The sequence below is a fragment of the Myzus persicae genome, unplaced genomic scaffold (genome assembly GCF_001856785.1).
Source record: "Myzus persicae strain clone G006 unplaced genomic scaffold, MPER_G0061.0, whole genome shotgun sequence".
NCBI lineage: Eukaryota > Metazoa > Arthropoda > Insecta > Hemiptera > Aphididae > Myzus > Myzus persicae.
Window position 1 is genome coordinate 469,529 of NW_019100526.1, and position 12,273 is coordinate 481,801.

At 33.8% G+C, this 12,273-nt stretch overlaps 1 protein-coding gene across 6 annotated transcripts in view; it reads left to right on the forward strand.

Moving 5' to 3' along the window:
- Positions 1-1,595: 1,595 nt before the first annotated feature.
- Positions 1,596-12,273, forward strand: part of LOC111030537 (protein NDRG3) — a 54,178-nt gene continuing 43,500 nt past the window's right edge. For 5 of the 6 annotated variants that reach the window (XR_002604116.1, XR_002604117.1, XM_022310079.1 and 2 more), the window contains exon 1: positions 1,596-2,029. The gene's annotated coding sequence lies outside the window, so the exon portion shown is untranslated. The remainder of the gene's footprint in view (positions 2,030-12,273) is intronic. The other variant, XM_022310106.1, reaches the window with a different exon arrangement.

Sequence of the window (12,273 nt, forward strand, 5' to 3'; positions counted from 1 at the left end):
AATGTTAATTTGAAAATGTGATTGATAAATAACAATAAACTACTCCATGTATGTTCCATGTGGCACGAACACTGTTTTCCAATTTTAATTTCGAAGTCATTAAAACAAATATATTATTCATGTACGATTTAATCAAACTTTGATAAGTTATAGCATTCAAAACTTCTAGCTAGTTTATACCATATCAACCGTGTAGAAGTCTCACGTTTACCCATTTGCATGCGAAAGGTACTATTAAATTTAATTAGTTATACTTTTTACAATGCTTAAAAACAAAAATAAAATATATATCAGTAAAAATATCCTCAATTTCATAAAATACGATGCATATGTTATAGACATAAGAAGTTCGATTGAGTAAATTACTGTTCAAGATACTATTGGCACCCCATATTTGTTGACTAATCAAAAAATAAACACGAACCGTCTGCATCAGAGACTAAAATTGTGCGTTCGACAAGTATAAAAGATAACCAAGCAGTGTTCTAAATTACAAATCACTATATATTTATTTTATAATTAGATTTTTTGTTTTAATTGTATTTTATTATCATTCACAATTCATATTAATTTGACCATCCAAATGTAATATCCATTATCTCTACTATTTTTGATTTATCATATAATTATGTTTGATAAAAAAGTAAAAGCTGTATAGGTAGCAGGGAAAACAAAAATGATCATACATGTAGTTGTCAAAAAATTGGGAAATGTAATCATAATTTAGCAGTGTAAGTAAACATTTATAATGTATTCATCTTAAATGAAAAAAAGATGAATATCATAATATATTAGTCTATTATAATATAGTGGTAACTCAATAATTATTAGTTATTAATTTATCGTCAAGTAATTGTTGAGTGAGTAAGGACCTAAGACGTATGGTGGGAAATGCCTTTTTTGGTCCCCATCGTCGATAACACAAACTAACAAATATAGTAGTAAGTACTAACTATTGCTAAATAAGTAATAACTAGAAATTATAAAGTACATATTGGCTTATAATGTCATAACACGTAATGATACATAATGTGCTAATAAAATATGACCATTAAGATATTATCGTCAGTCCGTACCGTATTGCACTATCACGAAACCGGTAGTGACATCTTTGGGCGGCACGTTCGTACCGCGCAAACCTCCGAGCTCGGTGCCTAGATGTCGTCGCGGCCGCCGACTCTCCGGTCGCCGGTGGCGGCCAGCCCCCTATCGACGTAATCCGTTCGCGCCCGGTCGGGCCTTATTCCAGCAGCAGCTGTTGGATCGATGCGACGGCCTGACCCAACAAAAATAAACACACTCACACGCCCAAACAAACACAAACGTAGCCGCATACACACAAACGCAGACGCACACACACGAACGCAGACGCACACACGGACGTGCGCGCATGCGCGCACGGCTCACGAAAACGCACAGTTTTCTGGTTTGGTCCTTTTTTTTTCTCCTTATTTTTACGTTATTTATACAGACTGCCGCGGCCGCCGACGCCGCCGACGCCGCCGCCGCCGCCGCCGCCGAGTATACAGTGTGTGCGTGTTACGCGCACGCGCCCCCGCGCTCCCGCTCGCTTAGTTGGTCGTTCGCCTGCAAATCGTTTCCAGCGCTCCGTATCCTACGTCGTCTTGCCCCGCGTGCGTGCCGGTAGTAAAATCGTTTGCGCGCGCGCCCGCCTGTGCTCGTGTGTGTCAGTGTGTGTGTATTCGGATGTGTGTGCGTGCGCGCTGTGTGTGATAACGACCGACCGACCGACCGACCGACCGACAGACACACTTTGTTCTATTCGTGTTCGACGCGCGCGATGCGTCCGATCTCGTTCGCCGCCTCCGCCGTCGTCTGAATTCGATCGCGTTTTTCCTGATTTTTTTTACTTTTTTTTTTTACATTTTTTTTCACGTATCCCCCGCACGCACGCACGGCCGCCTGTCCGTCGAATATTATTCATCGGTTTTGGTTTTTTCGGAAAAAAAAAAACAACAACAACAACACAAATAATAATAATAAAACCGATATAGTAAAGACCACACAGGTAAGCAGTAGTTGATGTCTCCGGTCATGTTCGAACATAATATTGTATTAATGTTAATTTAGTATTCTCGTTTTACGTCGAAATCGCTGCTGCACCGCTGCCGCTGCCGCCGCTGCTGCTGACGCCGTAGGCTCCACTTAATTGTTTTCATGGCATCGCGATAACGCGCGCCGGCCCTTGGGAGGGGGTTGGGTGGTGCGCGGGAACTGTGGGCTCGAACTTTCGGGGGGGGGGGGGGGGCGAGCACGACGACGATAATAATGTACAGTGGGGCATAGCCGCTGCCGGCAATCACCGTATCAGAGATTTGTGCGACTTTTTCGGAGATTTTGACGGGGTTGCTCGGTGGACGAAACCGGTATTTGCCGCGTTTTCACTTTTCACTCGATCCTCGGACAAGTCGGAACGCCGTCTGTTTACCATGTTATGTTTTGGACAGCTCACGGCGTATTGGGCTATTTGGGCTATTTGGGCTGAATACGCGGGCCAGCATTAAATAAACATATTTTAAACCTCCCGCGCTTCAACTCCTTAACAAAAATGTATGGAGCGAGGATAATATGACGATGCGACGAGGACGACGATGATAATATTATTTCGCAGCTAGAACGGTATTTGCGGGGAGGAGGGATTGTAGCGGTGATGAATATATAATATAATACGATATTCATCGATCGTCGTCGTGTACCTACCGCACGTCACGACGACTGATTTTCGTTCGACTATTGCGCGATATCGTATAATATAATATCAATAACTACGCGTTACCTACGATATTATGCACGTTGTGCAATGTTTTATTCAGAGCGTATATCCACACTATTACATATTGTTACACGTAGACTTAGATGTAATATTATATTCTGTTTTGCATGGACATTGCGTTATTATATGTTGATGTCGTGTGTTTATTAACCGTTTATTATAATATATTATTGTAGTTGACCGCAGTCTATAATAGAGACTATACACATATATGTACATCTATATATATATAATAATTGTATCTACCATCACGCGTTTATTATTATTATTTATCTGTACACCTATTATTATTATTATTATTATTATTACTGTTCAGTTGTTTTTTGTTCTTTAGGCCCTTAAGTCCTTTGTGTAGTGGCATGCACCTTATGTATTATATTCGTAATTATGCTGTGGCAGTATATTGTGTTTGTTTTTTCGTTCAATATGATGTAGGAACATCTCATTTCATTATTACCCGTGTTGCGATATTACTTTACGAGTTTCGTTTGGGTCGTCGTTCAACGGTATAAAACGTCTGCACATAACACGTAATCCGTGCGGTGTTATAAGGTGCACCTGCAGCGGCGAACTCGATCGAGCCACCACCACCGTCAACGTCATAATATTACCACCTGCAACCGGGGGCCAATATATAGTATGACATGATATTTGTATCGTTTCATACCCTTGTTACCGGCCAGGTCCCGGTAGCAAAAATTCCGTCTATTCTCACGTATTTATGATATTCTGTGTTCTCTCCTCTACATACACACACAGACACACACACGCACGCACGTAACCTGCGCTTGCGTGTTTACGTGACTGTTTAATATTACTTTTTGGACTGCTGCGTGTTTTTGTTCACCCCGGGTCTGGGTCCTCGAGTATACCTATAGCCGAAGGAGAGAGAAAACCAAATCCTTGTAATAGATGTTACGAACACGAATCGTCACCGCATCGAATACCTATGTAAATTGACATATTTTAACTCGCGCACACCCTTGACGATCAAAAGGCACATACAGCGTGCACCGCATGTTTACGTCAACGTTGACGTTCACGATAATAATTACAACTCGTATATTCGGGTTGTTATTTTTAGACGGTTATCAAGACGAATATAAAGTAAAATGCACAACCCCACAGTTCAATGGGATTAACACGAAATTATAAAATATTTATACTGCGATATCAACCCTTGTTTGTAGATCGTCTACTCTAGTAAAAGCGTCTCGGGGACTAAATAATGATAGTGTTGACTATTTAGCGTGAGCTAAATTTTGTGTGGCCGGCAAAGTCACCCGATAGATATTATAATATTATGTATACTCGCCAGTCGGGTAGGTCATGGGAACATTATATAGGTTGGGTTTTATGTTGTCCGATATATGTATAGAATATAGATACATACAAATAAGTAGCATGTCGTTCATTTTTTCCCCTACGGGTCGATAGAAAGCTCATGTACGATGTACCCCATACATATATATAATGTACCCCATATATATATATAATGTACCCATACTATAATATGATATAGAATGTGAACTTTAATTATAATTTATAATAATAATAATTCCCATGCACGCGAACGAATCAACTCATCGACCATTTTTTCCCACCTTTCGAGTTCACCATAAACTTATAGAGTACATAATATGTTTAAATGATTCGCCGTCGGATTAAACCGTTTCGGAAATTCGATTATACCAGCAAATTGATCGAGAAATACTTCGAGTTTTTGACACCCCAATGAGCTGCGGCAGAATTTGAAAAACTTTTTTTTTAAAGATCTAGCTATAGCTAAGTAGTTTAACCTATACGTCATCGTCCGCAAAACAACCGAACGACGACGGTCTGGATTGAGTATATTGTATTTTTGTATATACCTACCTATATATGTGCCGTGCAGCAGTGTAAACTTTTAACATCGAACCGGGGAGGATAAACTTCGAAGGTCAAACAATCGGCGAACGATTGACGATACGTTTCGAGTATGCGATTCAATTCTATTGATAAAACACCCGTTTCTTTTCTACAAATCGATATATAGTGCTTTATTTATTTTCCATAATTTTCTGCATTAAATCTTGGGGATTAGTGCACTCTGAATGTTTATTATGTGTAGTGTGTACATATATTATATATTATGTGTATATAGAGTCAGTTAACAAATTTAAACATTATACAGCTTACAAATTACATACACACACACACACATACACACAAACTTACTACCGTCGTATCTATAAAATCGATATTATATAATATATTATATATTATACGCATACTGCAGTAGTTCGCTGTCTGGTATTCCACCGTAGTAGTTGTACATATAAGGTGAACTCTTCGTGAAGTGTATTACATCGATACATAGATATACTGCAACTTCATATTGTTCGTGGTTTTCATTCTTTCCTTACGGTATTAGGTATACAATTTATTTTTTTGTAGATTACACAAATTGCAGTCTTTATTAAGCATATGTGTACCTAAACCAATAATCATGATAATAATAATGAAATGACTACCTATAGTACCTACAATATAGTATTAAACGTTGAAGATTTTTTTTGACATACGGTTAAAGGCTTTCTCGGTTTCAACGTATGTCAACAGTTCGGAATAATTTAATTAATAAAAAATATATCACCTACTATCGTATTCGGTACGATATTATTATTATAATTAGCATAGGTACTCTGAAATTTGTGCGTGTCGTTATTAATCATTATTACGTGTTACTGAGTTATTCATAATATATCGGTCGTTATTATGTTCATTTCAATACAATGTCGACCGAAAATGACAAAGTTTACAATATACACATACTATGGTTTTTACAGTGTCGTATTAATATGTTGAACACCGCCAATAACTAGTTAACTCGATTGTTTTCATGCAACAACTGGCGGTTATGGTGATATCACACTTCTGGTCGTTATCAACTAAATTAAAATATTTCCAACGTAAAAGTTATTTGGGGGTATTTCATTTCAACAACTCGAGCAACAAATTGTTTGTAAATATTGTTTAAATGCCCAAATTATATTTGTTTTTCTGTAATTTTTAATTAAATCTCAATTTGACCATACACACATTAACCAAGTGAATTTAACCATAAAATATACGATGTATTATCACTACTATCTGATAATAAGATATTGTATAATTTTTACGGCACTCAATTTAATTTAAACTGCGAAACTACATAGTTGGCAGCCGATACTATATTTTGTAAATCCTTCAATTCTATCGTTTGTTTAATCTATTCATATTCTTGCGGTGTATTCGTTATATAAACTTACTCGGTTAATATACGACCCGATAATATTATGTGTAGCTGCAGATATATAATATTGCGATTGGGGGATTTACGCGTATGACGTTTACGAGACTAATCTAATAATAGCTAATTAAAGTTAATACGCTGTTGACGTTGACTTGAGTACAGCGTGGTTTGCGTATAATAACATGTACACCGAATATTCCTAAGACCCATAAAGTCGATTACAAACACCTCGTCCAGGCGTTTAGAATAAAGGTCGAAATTTGTATCGATTGCCATATTATAACATATACCCACAATAACAATAGAGCATATTATTACCTCTAGAATCAACTACATAGGTTATTGGCTTGCATAAATATTACATTTTTACATTATAACGTACACGTTTAAATTTTTTCAAGTTGAGAAATTACGTTGAAGGAGATTGAAAATGTACCGATTGCTTCATACAAATTGTCCAGAATTTTTCAGAATTCATTCCTGGCTTCTTTGAAATTTAGGCACTAGACAATGGTGTGCTTTATGGAGTTGTTTGTGTTGCATGTTGTGCATAAGGGCGGATATTATCTTTACCATAAGGTGTCCATGTAAATTTGGTATGATCAATTCTTATTCGATTGAGATTTACCTATTTTTTCCTATTTAGATCTATGTATTTTAGTTAGAGTTCAACAGAATGTTTGATTTCTCTCCATTATTTATTAGTTATGTGCCATTCTGTGTTCCACAGATCCATGCAGTATTCGTTAATATATTTTTTTCGTACGTCTACGAGCGAAAAAAAATAAATTTTATTATCACTTTTGAAATTGTTAATTCCATTTCTAGCTGCTTTATCTGCTTCCTCGTTTTCCTTTATGTTGCAGTGTCTCGGCGTTTATATGAATCTTATATCTTTATTCGATTTTGAAAGAAGTTTGATAATTTTTGGAGCAACGGATCTACTAGGTGTCTTCGATTGCAGATTAGACAAAGCTCTAAGGTAGTCTCAGAGCATATATCTTTTTTAGTATCATTTATCTACAGAGGTAATTTGGTAACTTTGAGTAGTGCTAGGTATTCAACTGTATTATAATACTATTGAATTTACTAAGTTGAGAATATTTTATCAATAAAGTATATATTATTATGTACACATATATTATGTTATTCATAGATGTATATTGTACATTACTATTTACTTTTATACAAGTACCTATGTCTACTGCATGCGATTAATCTATTATTATACGTAGCTGGTTATATGTCAATTTTGCAGGATTTTGTACATCCGCATATTATGTATTGTCTTTTTTTCACATAAGTACAACATGGCAAATTTTACGTTCGCAATAAGCCATATTTTATTTATTTGTTTATTATTATGAAATCAGATTATATTTTATTCTGTTATTTTTGAAACTATAGTGAATTGAGCTATTATAAAATATTAAGGTAAGATTATGATCTAAGACGTTTAGGAGAATTGTATTCATATTTTAATTCCAAAGAATTTTAAGAGCATTTTAAAACCATAAAATGTTTGTACATTTTAAAATGTTCATAGCATGCTTCTAAATTAAAATAACAATAAAAATGCCCTAGATAATATAAGTACCTAATCTTACCTTTACATTTTATAATTGGTTTATTTACTCTAATTTTAAAAACAACAGAGTAAAATTAATTATTTTGAACGTACAATCTGCTATTATGTTGTACGTTTGTAAAACGAAAACAACACATGCTGTTATGGTGTCTTCATAGTACTATAATAAAAGGTTTGAGAAATCGTTTAGTAAAATAAATGTTTTGAGTCTATAAATGTACACTGCAGTAAACTCGACATGGTACAGCGTACCTTTGTACAGTGTTTTGAGAATATTATCGAATAAAGTTTTATGGGCTATGATAACGATAATGATAGAAAGTATAAAAAAAATAAATAAAAAAAATGTAATATGTAGGACATAATATGACGGCGCAGTCGGTACAAATATTTTGACGGAAACCTCATTAATAATATAAACAGGAAAATTATAAGCGACGTGTTAGGATCGATGGAGGCAAGGCCGTGTTCTCATTTACCCTCATTCATAATAATGAACTACATATTATTATATAATATGGCTACCTATATACCTAGGTAGAGGTACCTGCAATAATCGATTATGGTCTGCTTGTATAGGTATACACACACACAAAGGTGCAACGTAGGACATAATATTATATTATTCTCGTCGGGTTAAGTATATCATCATATATTATAATATATAAATATATAAACTCGGCGTGCTACGGTTTGGAGGGTGTCTTTCTGAGTCACCTGACTTTAAAACCCGCACTAATGGAAATTTCGATGACTCTCGCCAGTCCATTATCTTCGCTGAGTGTTTTCGGTGCTGGCTGGAAATAAGCGACGTTTTTGTTTTTCGCTTTGACGTGTGATCGTCGGTTATTTTTTGTAAATATATAAATGTCACTGCACATATTATGGGAATACTAAACAACATTCGTGTATGGATGTGTACACCGTAAATCGTAATGACATTTCGTCAATTAGTCTGTCGATGAAAACTGACAGTTTTTGTATATCGTATCACTGAATTTGTTTTTAAAATATATTTTTCAAACATTTCACATTAAATACAAATGTTGTGTACTAGGGTTTACTGGGTAAATAATATTGAATTTTTCACTAGCTGCGGTTCATATTGCATCTCGCAGAAACGGTTCAGACTTAAGAAGACTAATGCTAATATGTCTTATGATATTGAAACATAATCACTCGTTTTTTTTTTCGAAACGGGACGGTTGTTTTTAAATGTGCCAATTCGAATAACGTAATTTAATTTTAATAATCGCTGACAAAAGGCTTGTTCCGTTTAACGACATATGCAATTTGTGTTTAGGTTTGTAATCAAATTATTACATGACAGTGTATATGCTGTTGAATTTCTGTAACAAAACAAAATTAATTACATCGTATAAAGCTCGCTATTTATGTTGATGGTCCTGCGTACGTACATAATAGTGGTCCTGTTATTGTTTAAATATCAGAGAAAGAGAACAACGATTGAATTTATGTCATTATACAATTTAACTCATAGTACCTATATTTTCAAACGACAACATTATAAAGTATAAATCCATATCTTGAATAAAACTTTTTTATATCGATAAAATATTTAAATATATTTTGATCATATATTTATATATATATATGTACATCAGACGTTTATTATGGTTATTGTAAACCTAAAAAGTTATTAGATCAAGCTTCACTTCTCGTCGGAGACTTCTGATCAAAAAATTGGACGAGTTGAAACTATTGTGTGATGATATAGGGGGGGGGGGGGTAAACTCATATAAATGTAACGGTTCACAGCAAAATTATTAAAAAAAAATTTAATCCTTAAATAATAATTTATTTTATAAGTCAACTTTTCGTATTTAAATTTGAGACGTAGACAGTCTTGTATTGTATTTAGTTTATAATTTAAGAATCATCGTTTGCTGTCAAATTATAAGAATTTAAAAGAAATTAAGTAGACCTAAATGTAAAATAAATGTATTCATAATTCACTTATACCTAACATCATATTATAAATATTATATAGTATATAATGTACAAGTTATAGCTATTTATCTTCGTAGTGAAAAGCATATATATAAAAAAAAAGAGTAACTAGGTAATTATTATTTCATTTACAATATAATAATTATATTTTTAGATAATTATGTATGATTTTATCAAAGTTTTTATAATTTTGATCCATAGATAATATATTATTTTAGTTAGCGAAAACATAATTCTATTATACATTATGATTACACACTTTAAACTATAGTAATCTAAATATTTATTTCTCGGGGCTTTTTTGGAGTAATCGAATATACAAACGTAAACAAATCATCCATTGAAATATGATATTTTGCCAAATATTTATATACGCGTATAGTAATGTTTGTCATACGATAGCTATTCGAAAATTCAATAAATTAATTAAAAACTCTTCTCATTCAAACAATTCGTATACGAAAAAAACAATTATAAAAATGACCTAAATTGTTAATCGTTGTAGTTTACCGAATGATTACTATGCGTGTTTTAAATTTTAGATACAAATGTTTCACTGAAATTAAGTTTGTTGTTGATAACAATTCTCTAAAACTGAGAGCGATGTTATTGATGTAGTAATAATAGTCAAGTAAAACATTTCGAACAATATGCGTGTGAAAAACAAAAAAGCAATTGGATATTTTCCAAGTAAACACACGATACAGTAAATATATTTTTAAGGCTGTTATGATTGTAATATAATGGTGTAAAACAACGAACATAATAACACTGTGTACGAATTTATAAAAAAATTATATATTTATGTGATCAAGACAATTTTTTTTTTACTTTCGTACATAGAATACAAGTCGATGTTTATGTGACGTCCATATAGATAATTCAAACAAATGTTTAAATATAGATAATGGGTATACCCTTTGTGAATTTTTTATTTTTGCGTGTTTGATGGGACGTGCGTCCTTGACCGAGTGACTAACTATTTTTTCGACAGGTTTTTAAATTATTTATTTAATATTTTAACTCTACCTTTGGCCATTTTTCGATGCATGAATAAAATAACAAGAATATATTTTTCAAAATATAACGAGAATACATTTTTGAACTTACAACGAGTATATTTTATTTCGGTATTTTCGTTATTATTATTGTTCCTGACGGCGAAAACCTCAACTGAGTCGAACAGTGCCCATATATTGTAAATGCCACAGCGCGTTATAATTAATAATAGGTAGGTATACGAATTCAACGTCTAAAATATGTGCTCATCATCACGATGAAACGTTATAAATACAATTGTTATAATAACACATACTAATGTTAACGGTGCCGGTTTGTGCAGTAGTCAGTAGACAATATTTATTCATACGCATATTATGTGATATGACGTATTCTGACGTACGATTCCAGCAGGCGAATTTAAAGACAGTGAGCAGATTTCTCGTCCGCAGGGTTTTCGTCGGGGGATTTGGGATTATAATTACATCGTTTCAAACAGATCGCGTTATGGATGACACTTTATCTTTAAAATCCAAACTGTATGATATAATAAGCTTTTATATAATTTTGAGGTATATTATTTGAGGTCTTCATGCTCGGGTTAATAACACAATCATTAGTATCGGTTCGATAACGATATTTTCATAGTTCAAAATAATATGTGACATTATCGTCTTTTTTGTCAAAATACAGGTAGTGTTTTTTTTTTTTAAATACCTACCTTCATTATTTCAACATTTTTGAACATTAAGCTAAACAATAATCAAAATGTACAATTTTGCAAGAAAAAAATTAAATTTTAAGGTTGTAAATTTATTAGATTTTAACATTTTAAATGGAGAATAAAATTATTACTGATTAATGATTTTAAGCTAAGAAGCAAATTATTATTTTCAAAAAATATACTTGCGTTAGTTATTTTAAATTGTACTAATATGAGCCAATAAGTAGTTATCAAAAATGTGTGACCTCCGCGGCACCGCTCATAAGTCCTATTTGATCTCAAAAGTAAACCTTTTATCATTGCATAATATTATCATAAATGATGTGCATCAAATTTATTTTAGAAAAATATTCTGCTTCAGCACGCCATGACATTATAAACTCTTTTATGAATGGATAATATTAAAAAAATATAAAATACTTACAAAAAAAAATCCACATGATGAAAAATAGGTTTTACTGTAGGAAAAAAAGGGTTGTGCTAAAATAAATGCAAGTGTTACAACGTGTATATAAAAATTGTCATAGATAAACCAAATGTCAAAAAAAAAAAAAAAATCGTCAACCTCAAACGTTATAAACTACGTGATATTATTATACGCGTGATATCGTGATAATACGACATTATTTATACCGTAATCACGAAACTGTCGTCGCCTCGCGGTGATCAACACCAGTTGTGGTGGGGGAGGGGGAGGGGTAGGCGTTTACGCGTCTCGAGAAAAATACGCGTAAACTAGGTACGTGCATTATTGTGCACTGTGCAGTGGGTGTGGGACGGAAGCGTTTCCGGTCCCGTCCCATCCCGTCCTGTATCGCTCTCCAGCCCACTGCACACGTGCCTTCCGATAAACGTGCGCTTACCTATATAATACTATATTAGATTCATCGCATCCGGTTTAGGAGGTGTCGTCCTGTGTGACG